The sequence below is a fragment of the Sus scrofa genome, chromosome 9 (genome assembly GCF_000003025.6).
Source record: "Sus scrofa isolate TJ Tabasco breed Duroc chromosome 9, Sscrofa11.1, whole genome shotgun sequence".
In the NCBI taxonomy this organism is placed as follows: domain Eukaryota; kingdom Metazoa; phylum Chordata; class Mammalia; order Artiodactyla; family Suidae; genus Sus; species Sus scrofa.
In genome coordinates, this window is record NC_010451.4 from 54,782,472 (window position 1) to 54,793,049 (window position 10,578).

Below are 10,578 nucleotides of genomic sequence, written 5' to 3' on the forward strand. Positions count from 1 at the left end.
TTTTATTAAAGAGCTGATAATTCTATACTTACTAGTTTCACCAGGAAAAGGATCCAGCCTGCTACCATGCCCATTTGTTTAATAGATTCTTTATTTAGCACCTGCTTTATGTAAGGTACTGCTCTAGATTCTGAGCTAAACATAAAAGGTCCCAATTCTCAATAAAAATATAACCTAGTAGGGACTAATGGTCAATAGATAAAGAAACAAATAAAGAGAACAAATTCAGATCATTTGGCTTCTCGTCTCTGACTGATGTAATGACAAGATTAGGTATATGACCCAGATAAGTGGGCGACTTGAAGGAGTAGTGGAGGAGTAAAACTCTGGAAGCAAGTAAGTAAAAGGACTGAAGAGATAAGGAGAACATTTAAGGAAAAGTTGACTGTATTGGAGAGTTTGCCGGTGAAAAACTGTGGGAGTTCCTGTTGTGGCTCAGCAGTTAACTAGTATCCATGAGGACGTGGGTTCTATTCCTGGCCTTGCTCAGTGGGTTAAGGATCTGGCATTGCCGTGAGCTGTGGTGTAGGTTGCAGACATAGCTCAGATCTGGCATTGCTGCGACTCTGGTGTAGGCTGACAGCCACAGCACCAATTTAACCCCTAGCCTGGGAGCCTCTATATGTTGCCGGTGCAGCCCTAAAAAAAAAAAAGAAAGAAAAGAAAAGAAAAACTGTGAATTCCATAAAGCACATCGGAAGGGTGGGTGATGAGGTCAGTTACATGGAATTTCAGCATGGAAGTCATGCCTTGTGATGGTGATGACGTAGAGGGTATGGGTTTCTGATGGTGACTTAAGACAGTGGGGATGTAAGGCAAGATGGCTTAATTCTGAGCATAGATTTTAGGGAATGTGGGTACCAGTGTAAGCTGGAAGATTTGGGGAGACAGGGCAACTGATTCAGATTTTGTACCTATAATTATAATTCTATTGTAATTTGAGTGGTGCGGTAGAAAGATTGCAAATACAGAAGGACTCAGATATTTGGATTCCAGTTCCAGTTCTACTAACTAGCTCTATGCACTTTGTCCCATGGCAACTTCTCTGGGCTTCAATTTTATCCCCTGTAAAATGAGCAGGTTGGGTGATCTTGGAGAGGAACCAGACTGGAAAATTGGTTTCCCTTGATGCTAAAATGACTGTCTCTCTTTGAACTTACTATTATTTTTTCTGAAAGGCATATACTCATTTTGAAGGTTGGTTCAATAGTTAGACAAAGATGGGTTTTTATTCCAAGTCCACAAGACCAGTTACAAGACCTGCCTCTAAATTTTCTCTAAACTCTTATTTTCTCATTTAGAAAGCAAGATAATGGTCTCAAATAGTTAGTGAAAATGAAATGGTGCTGTACCTGGCAAATAGTACATTTAACACATTTTAGTTGTTTATTATTAATGGTGAGGAATGTTACTAGATTCTATTCATTTAAGCATTAAAAGTAGATGACACTTCCCTTATGTTTTAATAGTTTAAGTTATTAAAATTTCAGTATAATGCTAATTGCGTAAATGGCCTCCGGTCGTTCTGATCTTTTCAGGTGAAACACAAAATCAGATCTAGATCAGGACTTCTTTTTAAAAAAACAAAAAAGCTCTTCAGAAATATGTGAACCCTGATGACCTAAACTAAGTGTATTTCTGTTTGGTTTTACTTTTTCAAATTAATCATATTAATTAAAAATGTGAGAAAAAAAACAGGTGTCCAAATACTGATTTTTTTTCTCATTTTCTATATTTCATAAATAAATTTCAATGTGCCACTTCCTGGAATTAGCCTTTGGTAAAAATACAGTACTTCTTTTACAATGCATGTCAGCAGGAGGGGAACAAAGTAGATTCCTCCAAAAAAAAATTTTTTTTTTGATCTTTGACTCTACACTCTAAATAATACCTATTATAGAAACAAACTGGGTAGGGTGAATAGAACGGTAGAACACTTTTGTAATAAAGCAGGTGGCTACACTATCCATTGCTTTCTAATTCAATGAAATGGAGATCATGGTATTTCTTCTCCCTCCCACCACTTATCCATAAATTCATACATACCTTCCAAGGACATGGTGGGAGTGGTGAATTTTAACAAGCTTGAAAAGTTTTTAGAGAAAAAAATGAAAACAAAATTGAATGCATATCATAAAATGACCACTCATGCCCATAGACCCTTAAAAAATAAGGATGAAGCCATTTTCCCAGTAAATAAATGAAAGAGAAGATAACATATATGTATCATGTGTAACTTATATGTTACATGTATGTGATAAACTTTTTTTTTTTTTACTTTTCTTACTAGTTTTTTGATGTGTTAACTAAGGAACAAGTATAAAGGTCTATTAAGAGAACAAAAAATCTTGATTCAGTGTTAATTGTGTTAGAAGGCCTCTGTCCATCACCTCTCTCCTTGATGGCTTGCTCATGCATAACCCACCCACATCCTTTCAGAAAGCCGTGTATTCCCCAACACAGCCTGTACCCTTAATGCTAGTGTCTATCTCACGGAATGTGGTCACTTCAGGACCAGAAGAAGCTGAAGCCCATCACTACTCCTGTTCCAAATGAGTGGCTCTAAATTCACCACTCATGTTTTAAAGTGGACTGCTGGGGATGTTCTTATGTGCTTAGAGATTATGATATGCTATTAGATCAGGACATGACTGGACTGAATCGTAATGTGTTGGACTATACTGAGCCAGGAACAAGAAACTCGGTGGGAAAAGCTGCTCATTTGTCCAATAAACATGCCTTTGGTGCTTTCTGTGGCGACTCACAGAGAACATGGCTATGAGCAACATGGAACAATCCTTGACCATTCCAAGGTGAATGTGTGAGAGTGTGATTTAGTTTTATAAGATGGACAGTGTGTGTGTGTGTGTGTGTGTGTGTGTGTGTGTCTGTGTGTGAAGGACAATTGAAATGGAAATCAGGAGAACTAGGTTATTAACTCTGTTACTAAATAGTTATAAAAGCTGGGGGCTCTAATTACTCCCTCTCTGATTAGTCGCCTAATTAGTAGAAGAAAGGCATTGCGTTAGATGATCTACAAGTCCCTTAGGGCTTTCAAAATTCTAAGAACCTCTGATTATTGCTATTTCCTGGCTACCTTCAAGAATATGTTACTAAAGTACGTATTGCACTGGCGCCTTTCTTCTCTTGCCCCTTGGGAGCAGGGAGTTCTTCCAAGCATGTAAAAAAAGGAGTGCAGACTGATGGAGTTTGATAAACAGGGTACCAGAAGCATCCCCAGGAGCACCAGCCTCTTCAGCCTGCCCTCAAAAGTCATATTTAAGCCAATCGAAGGAGAAACATAACAGTTCTCTTTTGATGACTATAGTTGATGTGTAGGCTAGGATAAAAGCAGAATTATTGTCAACATGCTGTGAAACATTAATAAATGTAATTCTGGAAATAAGATTTTTAAGTGGTGTTATGCCCATCAAAAATTTTTTCAATATCTTATCAACACCTGAATCACTTGACATAAAAGTGAAAGGGAAAAAGGAAGTGAACAAATAGTATTGAGATAACATTATTTTGTTACATAAATCAATACTGTGATTTTATTTTTTCTCTTCACAACTCATTCTGTTTGTGTGTGTTTATAGGTGTGTGTGCATGTATGTGCTTTTGTTTTTGTTTTGTTTTCATTTTTTGCTTTTTAGGGCCACACCTGAGGCACATGGGGGTTCCCAGGCTAGGGGTCGAATCAGAGCTACAGTTGCCGGCCTACACCACAGCCACAGCAACACGGAAACCGAGCCATGTTTGCAACCTACACCACAGATCACGGCAATGCCAGATCCTTAACCCACTGAGCAAGGCCAGGGATTGAACCTACAACCTCATGGTTCCTAGTCAGATTCGTTTCTGCTGCACCGTGACAGAAACTCCTGCGCTTTTGTTTTTAAAAAGCTTCTTCCAAAATTAAAATAAAGATATAGAAATGCTTAAGCATTAGGGATGAGTGAGATCAAGGTCATAATCCCAGGATTGCTATGCATTTCAAGGTCACTGATGCTCCTGAAGATGAATAAAGGGTGAGTATAAAGTACTGCAGAGTGAGGGCACCAGACAGGTAGTAGGAGTCAGCTGAAAATCTCTAGCTTTGCAGGATATGCATTTGGTTTTCTTTTAAAAAGCTAAATATAATTCACTACTAATATTTTCTAAGCCATAGAAACACTGTTTTTTATCTGGATTAATGCTTAATGTTTAAATGGATCTCTTAAAAGCAAGTTCTGACTTGGTAGGTGTTGGGTAGAATCTAAGATTTTCGGAGTTCCCGTCGTGGCGCAGTGGTTAACGAATCTGACTAGGAACCATGAGGTTGCGGGTTCGGTCCCTGCCCTTCCTCAGTGGGTTAACGATCCGGCGTTGCCGTGAGCTGTGGTGTAGGTTGCAGACGCGGCTCGGATCCTGGGTTGCTGTGGCTCTGGCGTAGGCCAGTGGCTACAGTTCCGATTAGACCCCTAGCCTGGGAACCTCCATATGCCGCGGGAGCGGCCCAAAGAAATAGCAAAAAGACAAAAAAAAAAAAAAAGAATCTAAGATTTTCTGCTTTTAAACAGATAAAACTGCTGTGATGCCAAAGCTTCTGGTCTATAAGACCTATCTAAGTAATAAGAATTCTTTTTTTTTTTACCCATTATATTTTCTGATTTCTTTTAGGACTTCATACACCTTACAGAAAGGAATTTCCTATACATGACCTGAAATTTTCAAACTATAATTAGTCACATTTCTCTCCATACCTTCCTCAATGAATAATCACTCTTTATTTTTCTTTTTATGCTTTTTGTTGTTGTTGTTGTTTTTGTTTGTTTGTTTGTTTGTTTTTGTCTTTTAGGGCCACAGCCATGGCACATAGAGGTTCCCAGGCTAGGGGTCCAGTCAGAGCTGTAGCCACCAGCCTATGCCAGAGCCACAGCAATGCAGGGTCTGAGCCGCATCTGCAACCTACATCAGAGTTCACGGCAACACCAGATCCTTAACCTACTGATCGAGGAGAGGCATCGAACCCACATCCTCATGGATGCCAGTTGGGTCCCCTAACCGCTGAGCCACGACAGGAACTCCTTTCTCTTTATTTTTTTAGTTTAGATTGCGGATTGCCATAACGCTACTCTGTCCCTGCTTTACTCAGGGGATAAGATTTCCTCCCTTCCTTCCTTCTTTCCTTCCTTCCTTCCTTCCTTTGTCCCTCTCTCTTCCTCTCTCTCAACTCAGTAGATTTCCAAGTTGATTTGGAGATATTTCTTAAATGTTTTTCCTTCCAATTTCCCAAATTGGCTGTTTTTCACTGTTTCTCTCTTGGCTGTCTTGGATATAGGACATTCCACCACTGCAGAGATTCCCTGGTGGACAATAACACAAATATGCATCCCCAAGCAGCTACCATGTAGGGGCATAAACGTAGGAAGACATGGAATTTCATTTATTCATTAAGGGCACTGGGAAAATGCCAATATGGGAATGCAACATAGTAGCATTCTCCAGATGTTGAGAAATCTGGCTTGGTTTGGGGGCGGCTGGTAATTTTCTCTTCTAATGTAGTCATAGCACCTGAAGGGAGTCGTGGGTCCCCAAGCATGAAAGATGCAAAGAAACTGTGAATTGAAAGGGCCCTATGGGTACAAGTCTAAGTTGACTGACTATGACTGTGACGGTGACATTCATTTCCTGCCTGCTGCCAGGGCTGAAATCATGGTTAGACAGAAGAGCAGAAGTTAATTGCCTCAGGGAAAAGGTCCCTGCATTAATTGTCACGTTAAAAGTTCACATCGCATTAAAGCTTTGAGCTCAGGCTCCTCCTCAGAGGAGCCATGGAATCTCAGGTGTGTACGTTAATGCCTCTTCTCCAGAGAAATTTCCTACTTCCATTGAGGCTGGAATGGAAAAACATTTAGCTTGAACTATTGTTTGCAAACCTCAGAAGGTCCAGGAGGCCTGGAGACAGAGGAAAGTGGGTTTTGTTAGAGGAGGGGTGATTTGAGAGAGATATACCAAGAAGGGCTAGCCCTCAGGACACAGAAACTCAAGTGGGCTAAAGTGACCGATAAAGGCAGTCCTGAGTGGCATAACCAACTCATTACTGATGGCAAACCTGCATCTTAATAAAGAACCATGTAATTCCAACGTTTGATTGGTTGGCTGGATGAATGAAGGACTCTGGAGCAGGAAGTGGCTGATAAAGACTGGAGAATGGTAGAAAAATATGATTTTTTTTTTTTTATGAGCACCTAGCACACCAGTGCCGTTCCCACCTTCCCTATAATCAATATCCTTCCTTCTTTACTTGAATGTTCCATTTCCAAGGCAAATCTATGGAGTGAAAAGTCACAGAAAGTGGTGCCAGACTACTGGGCTATAATTAGGAGCTCATGTTAATCATTTAATAGCATCATATAATCTTGGACAAATCACATAGTGTTTTTGTGCCTCAATATCCTCATTTTTCAAGTGAAAACAATATGATCCATCTTATAACAACAATTTGTTTTTAATTTTTTTTAGTATCACATGAAACATTGCATGTAAAACCATTTTTAACACCATGTAGGTGGTAGACATGCAACAATTTTGAAATTCGATACGCTCTATCTCAACACATCCAAATTCATTTTCTCTGAATGGTGCTAACTGAAGTTACCTGTGTCCTGCTGGAAGTTTTTAGATTTTGTTCTAGGTGATCATGAGATTTGTTTCCCAGTGAGAAAGGCGAGTCCTAAGGAATGATATTATGTTGTCTGTGGCTTTAAATTTCTGCCAGAGACCCAGATAGTTCTGTTCAGTTCAATTTCATTTACATTTATTGAACATCTTCTAGTACTAAGCATCCTACTGGGCACCATGAACTGCACAACAATAAACAGGACACGGGAACTGTTACAAGGAAATATTATAATTATTAGAGAACTAGCTAAAAGAAGACTATGATCCATGTCATAGAATAGATGATATTAATATCCAGTGAAGGAGTTCCTGTTATGGCTCAGCGAGTTAAGAACTCTACTAGTATCCATGAGGTTGTGGGTTCGATCCCTGGCCTCTCTCAGTGGGTTAAAGGATCTGGTGTTGCCACAAGCCAGGGGTAGATCATGGATGCAGTTCCAATTTGTTATTGCTGTGGCTGTGGCATAGGCTGGCAGCTACGGCTCTGATCTGACCCATAGCCTGGAAACCTCCATATGCCATGGATGTGGCCTTCAAAACAAAACAAAACAAAACAAACAAACAAAAATCCAGTGGGAGTCATGAGGAAGAAACAATCAATTCCATCTCATGAAATAGGGCAAGGCTTTTAGAAAAGGTGATATTGATGCTAGACCTTAAAGGAAAGACATTTTTCAGACCTCAGTTTCAACTTCGGTCCTTCTGTAAAAGGGAAAGCTCTTTGAAGCATATTGAATTGCTGACAGTCCAGGGTAAAAGCAGCCCTCAGTGTGGAGTCCAGATTTCTACATCATCACAGGATGGGAAGAGTGCTGGATGGTCACTTAGTTCATACTTCTGTTTCCATTCAGGACATTCTGTGTTTAACACAAGTAGTTGTTTGATTTTATACTTCCTTGCAACTTCTCACTATCTTCTGGTCTAAATTAAGACCTCCTCATGCAGTGGAAGATTTCTCCTCATGCAGTGGAAATTTCTCCTCATGCAGTGGAAGATTCCTACTTGTGCTAATCCTTCATATTCTAGAAGAAGATCAGCTTTTTAATACTTTTTTCCTGTAATCACAACTCTCTTTCACCCAATCTTTAAAAAATTATATTTTCTACTCACTATTCATCATTGAGTGTCTTTCCTAAACCCTCTAAGTTCATCCAAACCTCCTGTAAGTTGAAGCACACAGAATTGGACTTTGGACACTGGAAATGCTGAAGCCAGATTTAGAAGGAAACAGATTGCCCTCATCTCCGTTCTACCTAAGGGCCTATCCATTATTCCATTTAAACACAGCAAGATCCAAATTACCTTAGATAGTTATGACACTATAAACTCACAGTCAGTTGGCCTAAATTCCCATATTTTATTGAGAAAACTAAGGGATTTGGGTTGGCACTGAGATTAAAAACAACAGCAACAGGAACTGGTTTTTTAAGTGCTTCTCTAGGTCCCAAGATTACGTGAATCCAGCCTTCTGTATCGCACTTGACCCCTCCCTTGAGGGTGTGGCAACAGGCTCTCTGCATTAAATCTAGCTGAGAAGCAGATCATATCCTTGCTTTCTGCAGCATTTTCCCCTCCTGGTTTAAATGTGTTTAATCTTTGGGATAAGCAATATACTATTCATTTCCTAATGAGGCTCTTTGACTTAGGTCTTTGAAGTTTTATTTACCGGAGTGGTTTCCCTTAAGCTTGCGGAAAAAGATAAAAAATAAAAAAAATAAATTCTTGCCAAGTTTGTGTAGATGAGTTTGTGTTAACAAGTACCACTTATTTGTTAGAAAACCAGGGGCGTTCCCTTCGCGGCTCAGCGGAAATGACTCTGACTAGCATCCATGAGGATGCAGGTTAGATCCCTGGCCTCACTCAAGGGTTAAAAGATCCGGCATTGCCATGAGCTGTGGTGTAGGCTGCAGATGCAGCTCACACCTGGTGTTGCTGTGGCTGCGGTGTAGGCCAGCAGCTACAGCTCCAATTTGACCCCTAGCCTGGTAACCACCATATGTCTCAGGCACGGCCCTAGAAAGACAAAAAGAAAAAAGAAAACCAGGAACTACAAGTGCCAGTCAACTAGGTCTTGATGATTGTGTTCGTACTTGAGCAATTTGAAAGTGTAGGCAGGGTGCTGCTCAGGCTCAGCTGGGTGGGGTCTAGTTAACCTCACTTACAGTATCAACAGCCTTTGACCATCTCCAAAAAGGACTATTCCCTGACTTTGTAGAGGGAAGTGGGAAGTTATTAGCTTGGATCATAATATTTATCTTCTTTATTACGACTTCACAGGAGTGGAAAAATCAACCACCAGAAATTAATATTTCCTAGATAATTCCCTGGGAACAAGGCTATATTTTAGGACAAAGGCTAAGGGTAGAGACTTCCTGGATCGGTGTAAAATGCCCTGAGCTGGGAATTTAGAGACCTGCTGCGAATTAACTAAATAAGTCTAGCTGGGTCATGACATCCATTTGGGTCTTGGTTTTCTTCCCAGGAGAAGGGACGATAATCCCTCTCCTTCCTAACAATCAAGGGTATTATGAGCATTGTGTGATGCAAAAGATGTAAAACAAAATCTTTGCTCTCAAGGTTCAAGGAGATGATTATGTGTTTTCTTTTCCTCTGATGTCCTGATAGAACGGATCAAATGTCTCTCTCCATCAGCTTCTCCATGCCCACGTAAAGGTGTTTCATACCTTTTGAAGATAACTGGTATGCCTTCATGACTAACAGTCTGGAAATGGAATAATGCTCAGAAATTATTGAGCTGAAGATCCTGGGCTTGGGGCAAGGACACATAACTTGGTGAGGTAGTTAGAGGAGGAAAAAAAACAAAAGCTCTAACCCTAACCCTAACCCTAACCCTAACCCTAACCCTAACCCTAACCCTAACCCTAACCCATGAGCTGGAAACTCATGGGCCTGGTTTCAGAAATCCCTGCAGATAGTTTGTTTTTGGTAACTGGACTTGTTCAATCCTCCTACCCAGGCACACTCAGACCATGTGCACAGCGGACCAGACATGCACCAGTGTCTTAGAGGCAAGATTCTATGCCTTTTATTCTGGCTTCCAACCGTTTGGAATTGCAATCTGCAGAAGTTCTGATCAGAGAAGCTAGGTCTTTTTGCAGCACAGAATTCAGAAAAACAGAGAAAGTGCTTTGAATAGAATAGGGAATAGAGCCTGGGCTTATGAAGACAAATGTAGAAGCAAATCACAGTTTTACCAGTTATCTAGAGAACTACTTGCTATCTCTGTGCCTCGATGTCTCTTTCTGTCAACTGGTAATCATCCTGTCTTCCCTCTGTGGTTGTTGTGAGGATTAAAAGCATCCTGGCATACTTTCTGGCACAGCTAAGAAGCTCTGAATGAGAGTTCCTTTCTCCCTTATGCAATGGTTATGACTAGTTAGAACACAGAAGGCACCTCGCTGGTGGGAACACTGCTTACAGCTGAATTTGTACAGATTCAAGAGGAGACATAATGTGAGCTAAATAATATGATAATTTAGAATATCCCTAAGGGAGCAAGAATCTCAATTCTCTAAATATGGCCAACATGTTATTAAGAAGCTTTCAGCAGAAAGCCACAACTTTATTCTCATTTGTTTTTATTATTTTTTGCTAGTTTCCTTGCTTATTTTTCTACCTGCAACAGAAAGATAATATTGGCATTATTTATTGGAAACCTTCACACACAGCAGTGGCAAATATCTCCCAAATATCTAAGTAGTCCTCTCTCTTTCAGGAAGTGTTGTATATTTAATCAGCCCCAAACTCGTTTGAAATGAGCTACAGTTAAGGTAACCATTTAACCTGAGAAATAAATATATTACATATTTCCAGCATAATGTCCCCATTTTAAAAATTAAAGTGGACCTGTACTACCTGTGCTTGCCAGCGCAGGAGTTTGAAGGAGGTGGA

The 10,578-nt window shown here is 40.2% G+C and overlaps 1 long non-coding RNA gene across 1 annotated transcript in view; it reads left to right on the forward strand.

Moving 5' to 3' along the window:
* The window catches only part of LOC110255456, a 63,976-nt gene extending 54,532 nt beyond the window's left edge, over window positions 1-9,444 (forward strand). Inside the window, exon 3 of the long non-coding RNA XR_002335728.1 lies at window positions 9,292-9,444. This is a non-coding gene — a long non-coding RNA (uncharacterized LOC110255456). The remainder of the gene's footprint in view (window positions 1-9,291) is intronic.